Genomic DNA, 18,179 nt, shown 5'->3' on the forward strand with positions numbered 1-18,179 from the left:
TTTTTTTTCTCCAGTGACAATTCTTTATGAAATGGATTTTGTATCAAGTCATTAAAATTACTCTCGCCAAGTTATTCTAAGATCGCAATGCATGCAACGCAATACGATAGTGGTACGCACACTCACCTCTGAGCCATCTATCCTTGAGTTTGAATATCGGCCCAGGTATAATCTGTCATCCTGGAGAGCAAGCAGAGCAGGCAGGCATCATTATGTGTGCCACCCCTCGGATAGATGTGAAACGGGCGTCCCGTCTGCCAACTGAGGGACACTACATCAGCAGCACAGCCGCACTCCCTGCAATGATGCAACCAGCAGCCATCGGCTGCATACGAAATGGATGAATGACTTTATCCCTCTTGAATTTTATCAAAGATTGAGGCACTCTCATCTCATCTGGAAACAAGGTTTACAAACAATTGTTAAGTTGGAGAACTTAGCAAACAAAAGTGGAAAATGAATGCTCCTGCTCCTCCTGGTCATTCTCATACTTTCCACTCATCGTCCTTGTTGAATCAGAATAACTAAGAAACGAATTAAGAAATACAAAACGAAAATTCATGAAATTCTGCGAATTTTTAGTGATTGTTTTGAATGAGTGAATACAAAAAAATCTTTGTAAAACGGACTTGTATTCTTTGTAATAATTAAAGTTTGAAAATTGTAATGTATGTTTCATAAAATAAGGAGAGTAAACATAACGTTTTATGAAAACTTTATCTTCTTATGTGATCGAGATTACATTAATTTTGAAAAAAATAAAAAGGTTGTCATAAAATTGGTTTTCTACATGAGAATTTAAATGATTTTTTGTGGCTGATTTATGTTTCTGTTTACCCTAGAATGCTGCACTATGGAATAGTCTGAGGATTGTATAATTAGTTGTGTTTAAGGATTTCTCTCATATGCTTGTCTTTCAGTTAATTGGTCAATGCAACCTGATATCACTGATGACATGTTGGAAAATGCTCATCAAACATTTGCGAAAATGTGCCTTCATGTAATGTGGAGCTGGGGTGGATCCAGGATTTTGGGTGTGGGGAGGGGGGGCGGCATTCCCCCTTCTCTGTCCGATGATTGGATGACCTTTGGACAACTCCTGTTGTGAACCCTGTTCAGAGAGTTTCTGGGACTGAAGACTTGAATCCTCGGAGATGGGTAGTTCCCATTTGATGATCAGGATGGTTATTGAATTATGTGAATGATGCCCCCACCTCCGTTTTTGTCCCCCACTCTTCCGACAAGGTTGGAGATGGGGACATTAAAATGAGCTCCGTCTGACTGACCGATGACCGATCAGTCGAGTAATCCAATTCTTGCTTTCACAATGTACTTTTGTCCACTTACATCTGTCCACATACTTTTGTGTATGTGATATTTCAAAAACCGTTGAACATTTAGCTTTCATGTTGCAGATACTGCTTCCTCATGACATTATCTCAACTTGATTAGATAATGGCTGTGATTGGAAGAATTTTCATAAAGGAAAGATAGGTGTTATTAATTGAAAGTTGAAATTGATAGGCTAACTGCCGTGGGAAGCAAAGTAAAGCTGACATTTCGGTTGTTAGTGCTTTGTCTTGGACGTCATTTCGTCTTGGACGAGGGTGATCCTGGAGTACTTTCCCAAGTTTTTTTTTTTTTGCATGAAAACGTGAAACGTTGTGGGCATCATAAGTTGTGATTGCGCATTTTTATCCAAGCTGCTGTACTCTCACTCCCTGCATCAATCCGAGGGTGCTGTCAAATTTTGGGACATTTCACTGTTGCGGTATCACACATATACAGAATACAGTCTCCTGAACAAGGAACGAGGGTTAGTTGAAAGGTCCCCCACCTTGCCCCCATCCATAAAGGAACGTTCCAGAGCCAGCAAAACTTGGCACAGATATTCGTACTTTCCTTTGTATATTTCAGGCAGTGTCAGATTTCTCCCAGTAGCAAGTAAGTCTCATGAGGCCTTTGAAATGGAAATCTTGTTTTCAGCTCTGAAATGTATTTTTTGTGTACTTTATGTCTGTCCCCAGTAATGCCACTCTGCATATGTTTTACAAAACGCCCCCAGTGTTTGTGTGGAGTGGTTGGGTGGGGTCCCATTACCTTGTGAAGTGGTCGTTGGATTGCTATCGTGACATTTCTATAGGCCAATAAACCCGATTATGTTCATCTTTCCTCCAGACCAGCAGTCAAGGGTATTGAACAAACACCAGTGATGGCAATCCAACAAGGCTTTACACCACCAAGCCGCTCTCTTTAATGTGTGCAGTACATTAAGGTTACGTGGTATAACCAGACACGTTAAAACCTAATAAATGCGTAAAATGTAGCTCAACCACACTTTCAGACATTATTAATATTAACATCTCAAACCTTTCCTTTAATAAAAGAACGGTTTTACCAGATGGATGAGGCTTTAACACTTTAGCAGTTGTGATTTTTAAAAAAAAAAAGGTTCAGCTTGAGGGTTTGAAGCAGATTGAGGGAGAGACTGGATACGATCTCCAGAAGTAGGAGACGGCAGTTGTAAAACTGGAGAAATGGGAGGAGGAGACGATGTCTCAAGATAGAGTGAAACAAAACAGTCGGAGTGAAAGGGGGAAATAGAAAGAGAAACTTTTTGGGATTATTATGCTGTTGGTATACTCTATACCAACTTCCTTTTGCTGCAGATTTCTATGAATGACAAATAAAACGTCACTGAGGGAGAAAGGCGAATGTGAAGCAGTCACAGGGCTCGTTTTTGATGGGATAACTCCTCTTCTTATATAGTGTGCGGCCAACTTGTATTTGATGCTGAGCAAACGATGGCTCTCGTAGTCAGAAGTATTTTTAAATGTCGTCGTTCAGGGTCTGCCCCGAGCAATTGAGAAAACGCAGAACTGCTTTTGTTTCACACTATTTCCAAAATACATCCGCTATGAAAATAAGAATAAACTTTTTTTCACCGCTGTCGCAAATATTTCTGGGTGGTCGCTTTAAAAAGCAAGTCTGTGCAGTCTCTCTAACAGCTTGAATAAAATAAATAATCCCGTTCATTAGAGCAAAGTGTTGATGCTGTTGCCGACCTATGACATACGAGGGGTGTTCAAACCATTCTACCAAAGAGATACTCAGAATCGTCCAAGATGGGCTGTCTTTTATTTCTATTTTTACAACACACTCGTGTACTTAAATATTGCAAAAGTATGAAATGTTTTTTTTTATTTAAACATACACCTCGTAAGCCGAGTGTTGACTTAACAGGTAAGGTGGCTGCCTTAAGATGTTTAGATCTTGAATTTAATCCCCTGTAAACCGTTAAATTAACACCAGGTGAGTTGACTCAGCATGTCATCCTTCCAAGGTTGACAAAATGAATACCAGTGTACTAGTAATAGAGGGCACTGCATCAGCGGCACAGCCAGAAAATGATCCAACCAGAAAATTGTGCAACCAACAGCCACAGGGCTGCGTACAAATAAATATAATAGACCTCATTATGGGATGGCACGATAGCCCAGTGGTATGTGCCCTGGCCTTTGAGCTGTCTAATCTGGGTTAATTGAATGTCGACCTAGTTATAAACTGGCAGCCTGGTGTTTCACATGCAGGGCAATTTATCAATGTGTGCACCCGTTCATCAAGCACGTCACACAGGAGGACACATCTCGCCAGCATTTGAAGCATTGTTGGACTTTTCCGAAGAGTCGGCAAGCCATCACTGGCACTGGCTCATTTCCAACTTCCTTTCACCTCCAGTTTAATGTCAGGCTTGTCCAGCTGATTCGGAAAAGATTTGGCCCAAACTGTTCTCCTCTCAACCCCACAAGCGCGTGGGAATAATCGAGGCTGTTAAAGTAGCAGTCATAGTAGTAGTAGTAGTAGTCGTGTTATACGCCTCATTATACTGTTTTTGTGTGTCTTGAAATATTGTATCTTGTTTGTAAAACATTTTGAACACCCCTCGTTGTGTCATTCCTTTTTATACACTTACACAACGACAAAAGGCGATTTATTCGCTCGACATTCAAACCCTGCAAAAGAATAAAGTTCGCTCTAATTATGGTGGTCGTCACATGTTGCAACGATGTCTGCAGCACAGTTCGCTATTTATTAGAGTGACGTACACATATAAAGTGGGTCATTGTTAAGGCTAATATATTCATATCCATTGCTTATTTATTGGTGATCACAAAATAATTCATCAAACTATATAAATATTGGGCATTCAATCCCACAAATTAGCAATGCCATAAATCCCACAAATCAGGCCTGTTTTGCCACAGCAGGCAGTTCTGGACACGATCACGGGCAGCTCAAGCGATAAACACTCTCATCAGGACAAATGCCAACTCATTTCTTCTTCTTTCATCACCGAGACGTATGGCGGCTTGTCAGAGAACCAAGCTCTTCGCTCTTCCCATGCTATTCGAGAGGGCGGCCGTTGCAACAAAGCCAATCTCAATTTAACTTTCTTTCGTCATCAGTTTTCAAAAGCCAGGCAACAAGCACGTCAGAAGATAAACGAGAGTCTCACGAAAGATCACAAGAGCTCTAAAATGCTTTTACTTACACGATACAATGCATGTACTGATGGCTCAATTTAGTATTTACCAACACTGTATGCGAGATTGAACAACATTGCTTTGGCTTTGAAGAGCATTTCACACACGTGGCCTCAGCACTCAGTTCAACCTGGGTTCAACCACTCAGTTATAACTTCAAATAAAATAGCTTTAGTAAGTACTTAACAGTACATAATGTGTATGTGTGTGTGTGTGTGTGTGTGTGTGTGTGTGTGTGTGTGTGTGTGTGTGTGTGTGTGTGTGTGTGTGTGTGTGTGTGTGTGTGTTATGTTATGTCTGCTTTTCTTCTTTGGACTACAATGAAGTAATTGGTCTTTATTTTGATTTTCTCTCTTTCCTCTTTCTCCACCCTCCTCGTTTTTTTCTCCCTCTCCTCCTCTCTTTTCTCCTCCTTCTCTTCTTCAACTCCTTCATTCTTCAGCATCCCTCATTACCCTTGAATCATCTCTCCATTGAATATCAAACATACAGTATATTCATCTGGATTTCTTCATATTCCTGTATCCAAATTTCTTTTTTGTAACAAGAAACCAATAATATTTGTTTTCAGTTTCTAAAAGAGTTTTATATTTGATCAACTTTAGAGCCTTTTCATTATTTAACATTTCAGTTAAATCCAAACTTGTTGGTTTATTAACATCAGTATAAAGCCAATCTTTTATTGAAAACCAACCATTCTTATGTTGTAGAACATATTTATTAAAACACTGAATACCCTTTTCTTGTAGGTATGCTCGCACACAGAAATGATAATTTTCTTGAAGCCTTCTTGCTGTCATTGATGCATCAGAAATATATGATAGATTAATATGATGACAGGTAATACTTCCCCAGCTTCCTGTTGTTAAATCGGTTTGTATTTCTTTACTTACTATGTAGAAACCTATTCTTTGTGTTTTCATGATAAAAATTATGGTGAAGCCATTGTTGATTTTAGCCTTATTAAATTCCTTTATTTGTTTGCTCACAGTGCTTCCAAATATCTCATCTCCACCAAGGGGATAATATTCTTCCTTATGAGACTGATTTTATTTTTTCAGGTCATGTAGGTTTATTTTAAAAGTTCAATTATACCCTAAATCATTCATATCATACCCCAAGGTTCGATTCTCATTAAAACTACACACCCTTCTTTATAAAATTTAATTTCAATTGGAACTGTGAATTGTCTATGACCTGGAGATAAAATCAACATTTCCGTATTCCGTATATTTCACAGCCATCTTATTAAAGTATATATGTATGTATATATATATATATATATATATATATATATATATATATATATATATATATATATATATATATATATATATATTTTTTTTTTTCCGTCAAATCATTTAACCTCATAAAGTCATTCTCTACTAAGGTACATTCCTTCACCCTGTGGATTATAATATGGTGAAAGGAACATCCCATCCCAAGCTTTCGTAATTATTTTATATTTCTTCAACTCGTGTTTATTCATTTCATAATGGTCACAACAACCATTGTATTTATTCATTGGAAAACTTCACATTGGTGAATTATGATGGATATAATTTCTCAACTGAAGAATATCATATGATTATCTTGGTTGGTTATCCGAAAATTTACTCTGTATATAGTTTTCTGTGATACGGGTAGATCGACAATATTTTTTGGTTCAATATTGAATTTATAACCAATTGGGGTTGAGTTTGCACTGAATGAAAATAATGTGTTTGTTCATATTCCATGATTATAAACACCATCAAAAAAATCACAGTGAATTAATACTGAATTTATACCTGAAGATATTTGAATGACATTATCGCTATAAAATGTCCCGTTGGTTTCAATCTTTTTTGAGAAGTCCAATTACTCAATGTAGGGTTCAATTTAACATGTGGTTGTTACATAGAACTCAAGAATATCAATTCATCATGAAAAATCAATACCTTTTCATAAACAAGATAGAACTGTGCTGCTTCTTCTGTTGGTACAAGACCCGCTATGGTTTTTGAAACCGTTGAATATTCATTGTTTTGAAGAGCTTTCACAATATAATCAGAAGGTTGATTTACCTTTCCCAGTTGTTGGAATAATCCTTCATCATGATATTCTAATTTTCCTTTATCTTCAAGTTCTTGCTCCATCATTTGACTGAAATATTTTATCATCTGAAGTTTTGTAGGGGAATATTCTACTGTGGGAATTATAGAAGCAGGGGCCCTTTCTTGAGTTTTTAAAAGTGGTTTAAAAAATTTATGTTGTTTTCTTTCAAACGCTTCTGCACCCATTAGTTTTTGTCTCTGTTTCTTCTTTATGTCTTCCTGTTGCTTTACAACTTTTGAAACAAACTCGTGATGCTCCTTAAACCTTCTTGTGTATTCATTTTTTGTTATTATTTATTGAAAAATATTTAATAACTCATTTGTTTCACAACGATATATTTATATCTTCCAGTCATGTGCTTCATATACTCCTCAAATTCCTTTTGACTACATAAAATAGAACAATTGTCTCTTCAAAAATTATTTATATCTTTTTAATTTAGCCTGAATAAAATAAAAGTATAAGCATTCTTTCTGATTGAGCAGCAAGGGAGTTGAAAGTGTGATTGACTAAGATCAATACAATTACAGGAAGAATGTCTCCCTCTTGTGTAGAAGCTATCCATAACTGTTTGGTTTCTCTCATATCACAATCGTGAAACATAACGTTCTTTTTAAATTTATACAAATCTTAAGGTGAAGGTACGGTATTGTATTTCATCCGTATTATCACTGAGAATACAAGTTATGGGTTTTGAATTCCTTTTACATTTTTGAGTATCACAAATTAGTTTTATACTTGGGTTGTTGATACTTCGGTTAAAAGCTTGACTTTGTGAAAATTATTAAATGATCATAATCTAAAAAGTTCAGAGTAAGGGGTATCTTTAAAAGCAAGCAGGTTTTCCCACATCCGCTTGAACCAACTATTAGGCATCTTAATGAATTTGGTATATTTTTATGGTTGTTAAATTTTATCTTTTCCCAAATGGGTAAAAAAAAATCTTTCATTCATATATTTAGAAAATAAATCATAAAATGTTTTACAAGCTTTTTTAGAAACTCGACATTCGATCCGAAGTTCAGGTTTAATTTCGAAACAATCCATTGTTTTATTTATGCAATATCTTGCATTGATATTTCCCTGAAAATGACAATTGTGAATAATAACATCAAACCTTGAAACATTCAGCAAAAATTCGCACTATTTCATGAAAAACACAATTTTGACATAGGAATGGTGATTTTGCACAAAATGTGCACAAAACGTGCATGGAACAAGTGTTTGTGTAAGAAACACTTGATTTAAGCAAATTAGAGTGGTTTTGCATGAATAAGGTTACTGATTTAAAATGTGTTGCTTGGCTTAGTACAAGCCAAAATGCACACTATTTCATGAAAAATACACGTTTCTGCATGAGGAGTAATTTTCCAAAAAAATGTGTGCAAAACGTGCTTTGAACAAGTTTTTGTGAAAAAAAAATTCGCTTTAATTAAGCAAATAAGACTGGCTCTGCATTGCATATGCCTGGTGTTAGCTGAATTGTTAAGGTGGTGGGTTTGAGACAGGCTCTGCATGCATATGCCTGGTGTGGCTGAATGGTTAAGGTGGTGGGTTTGCAAACCTAAAGTCCTGAGTTCAAATCCTGCTTGCCTGCTGAAATAATGCCAGCTGGTGTTGACTCAGCTTGTCATTGTCATCCTTCTGAGGTTGGGAGAATGAGTACCAACCAGCTTTCTTGAATGATTGAGCCATTTGAGTGCCCTCTCAATTCATCATGAAATAAGGTTCCAGGTGTAAAATTTATTGTTTTGCTTTGTGAGTGAAGCCAGAATCCACCTCTCCCCTCTCCTCCCCCTCCTCCCCTTCCCCTCCCCTTCCCCCTCCCCTCTTCCTCCCATCGTGAGTGAAGCATCATATATGACGAGGTCTCGTCCAAATATCATACATGTCCACACCCATTTGTTTCCCACGGGTGCCCTACTAATTTAATTATATACTTTATTAGGCGCGTATTCAGCCACTGCTCTCTATGGTGTCTTCAGGCGTATCCTGGGTTACCTCACTGGAGTCTGAACCCGCCATGTTTTTGGCCTGCTCATGGAGTTTTCTTTTGGCCATGGCCATGACTTGCACCAGGTGCAATGATATTTTAATGATAGTTTTTTTTTCACGCTCCTTACTCACCATACTACAATTCACCATCTGTCCGTCTGTCTGTTCCCAGGTACTACAAAAACGGCTAAACCGATCGCAACCATTTTTTGGGTGTGTAACCTGGGACCACTTGGAGTAAAATAGGCATAAATATAATAACATGACCCCCTTGACGACTCCCGTCGGGAGCGGGTATTTCTAGTATTATCTAATCCCTGTTCATCATCTATCTATAATTCCAGCAATGTGTGTGTGTGTGTGTGTGTGTGTGTGTGTGTGTGTGTGTGTGTGTGTGTGTGTGTGTGTGTGTGTGTGTGTGTGCGCGCGTGTGTGTGTGTGAGACCGCTGTTTCTGGACAACCACTGGTCCGATCTAATTGAAACTTGCCAGATATATTGCTGGGGACCTGACTATGTGCCTTTTCAAGGTTTGATATTAATCGGATAAGTGCTTTCCAAGTTCTGGTCATTTATTTACCAACCAATAACTGGACACGTTGCTGCGTGGGCGTGGCCTATGGGGAAGAGATCCTCAGCCACGTTCCCCATTATAGTACTGCAGCATAGCAAACCAATTGTTCGACTTTTCATAAACGCACCAAAATTGGTACATATGTTGACTAATGTATTCTGAACAATTCTGGACATGGAGCCACTCGAGATTTTGCCTTGGTCAGCCTTGGTCATTCTACTTTAACAACATGGGATATCTGTCATTGTTATTCTCTTTGTAGGTTTCTCACAGGTGATAAATACTCCATGTGATCTGCATTTACAAAGGAAAACAACACAAATGTCATTTGTATTGATTTATTATATTTCCAACCATTGTGTTGGGGAAAAATGGTCATTTTTATAGGAAAATCCATTTTCGCCATTGAGCATCTCAACCCGGGCCAAACGCCTGTTCTGGCTTTCGACCAGCCACTGTTTGCTTTTGCAAAGCAGATACAGTGGAAGTGGCCGGAAACACATGGGGAAGACAAACTGGTGGTGATGTTCGGAGGCCTGCATGTCGAGATGGCAGCACTGAAGACACTAGGTGACTGGTTGCAGGGAAGCGGGTGGACGCATGCACTCGCACAGGCAGATATTGCTACTGCAGGAACCGCTGACTCCTTTCTTTGGGCCTCTCACGTCACACGCACAAGAAGGGCACACCAGCTCACAGCGGCTGCCTTGTAGATACTCCAACGACGTGCATACGATCAGCACAGCGCCAGTGCAGAAGATGACCAGCCTCCCGAGGACTTCGAAGACTGGTGCCATGCGAAAGTGAACAGCTCTCCCCAGTTTTTGTACTGGGCAACAGTCCTGGATCTGGAGCTCTCCATCCTAATCTATGTGCAATCTCTGAGAGAGGGAGATTTCATCATGTACCTGGATGCTCTCACTGAGATAGTGCCATGGTTCTTCGTGCTGGACCATATAAACTATGCCTGGTGGATACCGGTTCATCTGCGTGACATGGCAGAACTTCCACAACAGCACCCAGAGATCTACAATGAGTTCAAGGCAGGCCACTTCACAGTGCAAAAGACCAAGAGGGCATTCTCAGCAATTCCTCTTGACCAAGCGCATGAACAAAACAATGCCCGTGTCAAGGGTGATGGAGGTGCCGTTGGCCTGACGGACAATCCCAGTGCTCTGAGGCGCTGGATGGTCGCCGAACCCGAGGAGGCCAGAGTGATCATGGAGTTTGAGGAGGCGAACATGCATCCAAATGCCAATGAGGAGACACCTCACCATGAAGAAACACCGTGTGCACAGGATGCATTTGCCAAAGATGTAGAATCACTTGTGGCTGTCATTGAAAAGCTGGGGAATCCCTTCGAGGAGGATAGTCCAGATTTGCTGGTCCAAGACACCAAGGAGATTGCCGATCCTGCAGTGATTGAAACAGTTTGCACTGCCAAGCAGATTAGACAAGAGCAGTTTCAGGAATACTCAAAGGATTGCCTCATCGACAGAACCAAGACTATTGACGAACCTATAAAGAGGAACAAACTCCCCCTCTTTGGAACAGACAGAAGTCCAAAAGCACACAAAGGAAAGGAAGCATCTGTGAAGAATGATATGGCCTTATTTGCAAGGCTCTACATAGGCTGCCAGAACCGCGATGGAAACCTGGACGAGTTCTTCCATCATGAAAATCAAGCATGCCCTCCCGCATTATCTGATGCAGGTAAGCTACACCTGGGTAGCAAAAGCGACTTGCTGGTGTGCCTTGAAGGTGTTGCTGAAGCTCAGTGTGATGCACCTGCTGTCACTTCTGTTGTCCTTGATGGCGCCATCATCGTGCAGATGTTGAAGCCTGGCACTGCCAAAACATTTGAAGAATATGCCCACCAAGTCTTCATCCCATACGTCGAGGGGCAGCTGCGTCGTGCTTCACGTCTCGACCTCGTTTGGGATAGCTACAAAGATGGCTCCTTGAAGACGGTGACAAGGGAGCAATGAGGAAAAAGGGTGCGACGGCACGTGGTGAGCACCGCAGCCATACCAGGAAACTGGCAGAGTTTCCTACGTGTTGACGCAAACAAGGTGGAGCTCTTCACCTTCCTGTCCGATGTGCTGGTGCAGTCCTTCCATGACGAGGCAAAGGAGCTGGTAGTCATTGATGGTGAAGCAGTCATCTGCCTTCCAAGGCAGGAAGATGAAAGTTCTCTGGCTCCATGCGGTCAAGAAGAGGCGGACACTCGCATCATGCTACATGTGGCCCATGCTGCAGAACATGACCACCGTCGGATTCAAGTTCGAACCGTAGACACCGACGTCGTCGTCTTGGCGGTGATGGTAGCCCAGGCACTACCATGCGTGGATGAACTCTGGATTGCCTTTGGGACGGGCAAGAACTATCGCTACATCCCTGCCCATGAAATAGCTGCCTCCCTCGGTCCACAGAAGGCACATGCCCTCCCTGTCTTCCACGCCATGACCGGATGTGACATGGTATCAGCATTCGTGGGGCATAGGAAGAAATTTACCTGGGCCACATGGAACTCGTTTCCAGAACTGACAGATTCTCTTGTGACCCTGACCACCACGCCAGTCAACATCCAGGATGACACAATAAACTGCATTGAAAGGTTTGTGGTGCTCCTCTATGACCGCACCAGTCCATATACGGACATCAACGAGGCCAGAAAGAAACTCTTCGCCAAGAGGAACTCCGTCCAGCGCATCCCACCTACCAACGATGCTTTGGAACAGCATGTGAAGAGATCAGTCTTCCAGGGTGGCTATGTCTGGGGGCAGGTCTTGGTCCCTCAACCCGTGCTTCCATCACCAACAAGCTGGGGCTGGTGGCAAACTGAGGATGGGTCCTACGAACCGCTCTGGACCACACTCCCTGAGGCTTCAAAAAGCTGCTTTGAGCTGGTGTCATGCCGCTGCAAAAAAGGCTGTAGAAACCGTTGCAAATGCAATAAGGCTAATCTGCAATGCACTGGACTGTGTGCTTGTGAAGGAGAATGCCAGTAGACAGACGCAGTAGACACAGACTGAGATATCGGCCTCACTTAGAATGTGCAAATGCAAAGTCGCATTGCTTGTAAAAGTGTTGACTTCTTGATCCAGAGCCAGTACACTTGAGCTCACAAACTCATATTGTACTTGACTGATGTATGCGTGTACCATGTGTCCTGGTAGAATGGTAGTAGACAGTAAACCGTAGCCGCTTCAAAGTGAAGTGTGCAATAATTTGACTACATTTTCTGAGTTTGTCATTATCACGATTATCAGTTCCCTTTTCAAAATAGAGTAAAGTATGTAATCTATAATGCAATTTTTGTTGATTCCAAACCCATTGAATGTGATGAATATCATTTGACTCTTGTTCTCCAGGCAATAATGGGTACTTTTCAGCGAAAAGTTTCAGGAGAGCAGCAATTTACAAATCAAATAATGGCTCTTTTACAAAAAATACTGGCTCATAATATTTGAATACGCCTTTTCATGGTGAATTTACTGAATTTTACACTTTCCTTATATCTACCACCGATACAATAAGAAAATAAGAGCATATAGCCAATTTCGCCAAAGTAGAATGGTGGCCATGTTGGAAAATGGTCGCCGAAGCTGACCAAGGCACAATCTTGGGTGGCTCCATTTCTCGAATTGTTCGGAATACATTATTCTACATGTGTACCAATTTTAGTGCTTTTATGCAAATTTGAACAATTGATCTGAAATATCAGACGACACTGCAGGACTAATATGGAATAGGCAAAGCCGAGAAGCGAACGTAGAATTATTCATACATTCGCTTCTGACTTTACCTATAACTTGTTGACAACTGTATACGCAATTTCCGGTTACTTCGGCCTGGATTCGGGATCAGCGGATGACCATTTAATCACGATTAAAAATTCTTTTTTGATGATGCGGGAGATATCTTTATTAAAATCAGTGGAGGAAATATACACCATGTCTGATATTATTTGGGTATTTCATGTCTCGGACGATGCCTTTATCTCCCGGCATGCATCATTCCCCATGACAAAAACCGGAAACACAAAAAAAACAGAAACAAAACAAAAACGGAAGCAAAATGGTCATAGGCAACGACACAGATTCACAATTGGCAGGGTATTGTGTTGTTTTTGTTGTTTCCTATCCTCTCATGTGCACGCGTTAAGTAATATTCACAAGATAGAAATAAAACCCAATCGTGTTTATACACCGCACAGCGTTTAAAAACAACCGGAAGCAAAATGTCATAGCTAACGACATGGATTCCAAATAGCCAGGCGTATTGTGTTATTGTTGTTGTTGTTGTTGTTGTTTCCTATTCTCTCACGTGCATGCATTAAGTATGAAGCTCACTGCGTTTGCTAATATGGAATAGGCAAAGCCTAGAAGCGAACGTAGAATTCTTCTTACATTCGCTTCTGACTTTACATAAAACTTGTTCACAACTGTATACTTGCCAACTATACCATGGGACATGTAAGCGCCACACAGCTGATGATTTTGACGCAATTTCCGGTTACTTCTGCCTGGATTCGGCATCAGCGATCAAATAATGTAAATCACGATTAAAAAATATTTTTTGATCATGCGGGAGATATCTTTATTAAAATTAACTTTAACAACAACCGGAAGCAAAAGGTCACAGCTAATGACACAGATTCCAAATAATCAGGGGTATTATGTTGTTGTTGTTGTTGTTGTTGTTGTTGTTGTTGTTGTTTCCTATTCTCTCATGTGCACGCGTTAAGTATGAAGCTCACTGCGTTCCCCATTACGGGTTACAACATACGGACTTCCGGATAGTGATGACTTCGTGTATTCTAATAATTTCTCGATTTCTTATGCGCATTTATAAACACAATGCCCCAAGTTATGATCGTTTTCATATTAGACGGTGCATAAATTTCGGTGACATCAGTGTGAACTGGTATGCTCCGAACCAGGAAGTAATATATATATATATATATATATATATATATATATATATATATATATATATATATATATATATATGTATATATGTATATATGTATATATATATGTATATATATGTATATATATGTATATATATGTATATATATGTGTATATATATGTATATATATGTATATATATATGTATATATATATGTATATATATGTGTATATATGTGTATATATATGTATATATATGTATATATATGTATATATATGTATATATATATGTATATGTATATATATATATATATATATATATATATATATATATATATATATATATATATATATATATATATGTGTATATTTTTTTTTGCACGTTAGTTTTTTTTCTCTTCTCTTTGTGTTTTTCCTTGCGATGACATTGAGAAAAGGCAAAATACGTTGGCGCTAATTGAATAATTGGCCATTAAAACTAAATTGCAAATAATCGTAACTGCGATATGCGAACTTCCGTGCCACGCATGTATAGTACGGGAACGCGAGAGCGAAGGAATGGCCTGTGTCGTTGTTTCTTGCTCGCAGTTTGAATTTTTTTATTTTTTTATTTATTTATTTATTTTTAACGGGCACATACGAGCCTGTCTATAATTCCAGCAGTGTGTGTCTGTGTGTCTGTGACCGCTGTTTCTCGACAACCACTGGTCCGATCTCATTGAAACTTGCCAGATATATTGCTGGGGACCTCAGGATGTGCCTTTTCAAGGTTTGATATTAATCGAACAAGTCCTTCCCAAGTTATGGCCATTTATTTACCAATCAATGACATGACACGTTGCTGCGGCCATTTATTTACCAACCAATGACATGACACGTTGCTGCATAGGTGTGGCTGCGTAGGCCGGTGCGCGGCTGGCCGATGATGACGTCACGGGCCGTGCCGGTTACATGGCAGCGAATGTCATGGCAAGCAAAGACGGAGGTAAACGTGATTTTAATTTGGATTTTAATTAACTCTGTGTGTGGAAGTGTGGTTGTCGCGATAACGCGAGAGCGAAGGGACGGCCTGTGTGGTTGTCGTTTCTGGCTCGCGGTTTGAAAGTTATTTTTATTTTATTTTTTTTTGCACGTACAGCCACGCACGTACGGGCACGCACGTACGGGCACGCACGTACGGGCACGTGGGAATGAAGGAACACCCTGTGTGGTTGTTGTTTCTGGCTGTTGTTGAAAGTTTTTGAAAGTTCTGTTGTTGTTGAAAGTTTTTTTTTGTTTGTTTGTTTGCACGTACGGGCACTCACCTACGGGCATGCACTAGTACCTATGAATTGCTGGATACATTGCAATGCTTATAAACGCTTGGAGATGCACAAAACAAATATGACTACTTTTGCATAAATAATGTTCCTGGTGTAAAATGTATTTTGTTTAGTACAAGCTCAAATCAGAGTGGTGACCCGTCCAGGATTGTGCCCAATAGCCCAGGAGACTGCTTTGGCAGCACTAACACTCTGTACAGAGTATGGTCCCAATGGATTGGATTTGGATTTTGCACAAATAAGGATCCTGCTTCCTGGTGTAAAATGTATTATTTTGCTTGGTATAAGCTAAAATACACACGATTTGATGAAAAACACGTGTTCATGCATTTGAAGAGTGATTTCGTACAAAACGTGTGCAAAACCTGCTTAGAAGAAGTTTTGTGTTGAAAACAAACAAACTTGTAGAAAGCAAATAAGACTGGTTTTGCATGAATAATGTTCATGGTGTAAAATGTGTTGATTTGCTTTGTGCAAGCTAAAATATACACTATTTGATGAAAAACACATGTTTTTACATGAGAAGAGTGATTTTGCACAAAATGTGTGCAAAATGTGCTAATAAGTTTTATGGTTCAGAAAAAAAAAACACTTTTTTTCTGCAAATAAGACTGTTTTTGAATGAATGAAGTTCCTGGTTCCTGGTGTAAAATGTAATGTTTTGCTCAGTGCAAGCTAAAATACACACTGATAAAAAGACAGTTTCTGCACTGGAGGAGTGATTTTGCACAAAAGGTCTGCAAAACATGATTATTCCAAGTTTTTGTATAAAAAAACGTTTTTATAAAGCAAATTAGACTGGTTTTGCATGAGTAAGGTTAATGATTTAAAATGTGATGTTTTGCTTCGTACAAGCTATGATGCACGCTATTTGATGAAAAAAAAGCTTTTCTGCATTATAATAGTGATTTGGCAAAAAAAACGCATGCAAACGTGCTTATTATAAAATTTTGTGTAAAAAACATACATAAAGGGTATTCGGGGTCTAAAGGGTCTTAATGGGTATTCTGGGTCTTAAGGTTCCCACTGGTCTTTGGGGTCTAAAGGGGCTGAAGGTTCTTCATGGTGTTGAAGGGTCTGAGGGCTATGACCCCTTCAACCCTCAAAGGGTCTTCACATTCTAAATGGTCTTTGGGGTCTAAAGAATGTAAAGGTTTAATGCGTCAAAAAGGGTTTAAAATGGTCTAAAAGGGACTGAAAGGTTTAACAAGTCGAAAAGGTCCACATGTCTAAATGGTATGTAATTAATAGCGGTAATTAATAGATGTCGTCAAGGTTCAATAATAAGTCATTAATAGACTCGACTCACGGTCCAACTCACCTTCAAACAGTACGTAATTATTAGACATAGATGCGTTAACAAAGACTTCATCTCGATGAGGGATCACCGTCCACCATCTTGCTTCGTTTTAATTACAGTATATGAATAAATATCAAGTGAATCTGTTGAAAATTGACGATTTATGTGACCTTGAACTTTAACCTGTTGACCTATTAACCTCAAAAACAATAAGTAGGCTTTCAGCTTGTCACTACCTCTACCAGGTGGTGAAGTTTTGTGAAGATCGGAGCAAAAATGTGACCTGTGGGCAAAATCACTCACGGCATGATGTTTGGCGAAACTGAACGAATGGAAATCGGGAGAGCGCACACCTCCGCCAGGCTGAACAGTTTACATTTTGTATACCACTGATAGGTCGTCTCTGAATCCAGGCCGTAACCAAAATCGAATTGGCTTGTTGTTGTCACCTAACCAACTCATCCACCTTGTTTTGTCATAACTCGTCCGCAACTTTTTGAGATATCATGCAACACATCGTTTTTGGCCCAATCTCTCAATGGTGAAAAATCACTTTATAAATTAAATAATTCCCGCATCCAGATCCGGGTTCGGATCTTCACCAAAATCGAATCAATTCTTCCTCGTCACACTCCCAGCATATCCATGAAGTTTCGTCCGAAACTTTTTGAGATATCGTGCTATGTATAGTTTTTGGCCCTATCTCTCAATGGTGAAGAATCACTTTAAAATTCTAGTCGTCGTATCCGGATCCGGATATTCACCAAAACATAATCAGTTTGGCTTGATCAGACACCGAACCTGTCCACAAAATTTCATTTGGATCCGTCCACAACTTTTTGAGACATTCTGTACACAGACAAACAGACAAACAGCCAAAAAGGAGTGAAAACCTGACCATCTTCACCTTTGGTGGCGGAGGTAACAAAACTTTGGCGTTTCTTGAGCTGTTGCAACTTGCAAGTATGGTATCTTGTCTCGATAACATGTTGAACACATTACAATCATTCAAAATTCACCTTCCCATGCTTTATGTGTTCGTAAGTGATATACGACTATATATAGCATCATAACACAGTTGTCAAGAAATATGGGCTGTAATGAAAACACTATAAACGATCGTAAACATTCAGCGAAAATGAGCACAAGAGGTGATACGACGCGAAAAAGGTTCCCTGCGTTTTGGAACTTCCACCAGCAATCGAAACAAGCTCAAATGAGCTAAGATCCTTGTCCTCTTAATGATGACGTCATAAAAACGAATATGACGTCATAGTGTTGTATCATATGTGTTGGTGTTGGCGCAGTGGTGAGGACAGCGGCTTGGGACCCAAAAAGTCCTGAGTTCAAGCCCCGTTGGGCCACTGAATATATATACACAAATATATATATATATATATATATATATATATATATATATATATATATATATATA

General features: G+C 39.6%; 1 long non-coding RNA gene and 1 pseudogene across 3 annotated transcripts in view; both read left to right on the top strand.

Moving 5' to 3' along the window:
* LOC147023492 (uncharacterized) overlaps positions 1–18,179 on the top strand; it is a 149,875-nt gene that overhangs the window by 57,003 nt on the left and 74,693 nt on the right. The gene's annotated exons all lie outside the window — the stretch shown is intronic.
* On the top strand, positions 9,151–14,102 carry LOC147023493 (uncharacterized; annotated as a pseudogene).

Source organism: Eptatretus burgeri, chromosome 7 (assembly GCF_056783735.1).
Source record: "Eptatretus burgeri isolate ZD-2024b chromosome 7, Ebu_testis_v1, whole genome shotgun sequence".
In the NCBI taxonomy this organism is placed as follows: domain Eukaryota; kingdom Metazoa; phylum Chordata; class Myxini; order Myxiniformes; family Myxinidae; genus Eptatretus; species Eptatretus burgeri.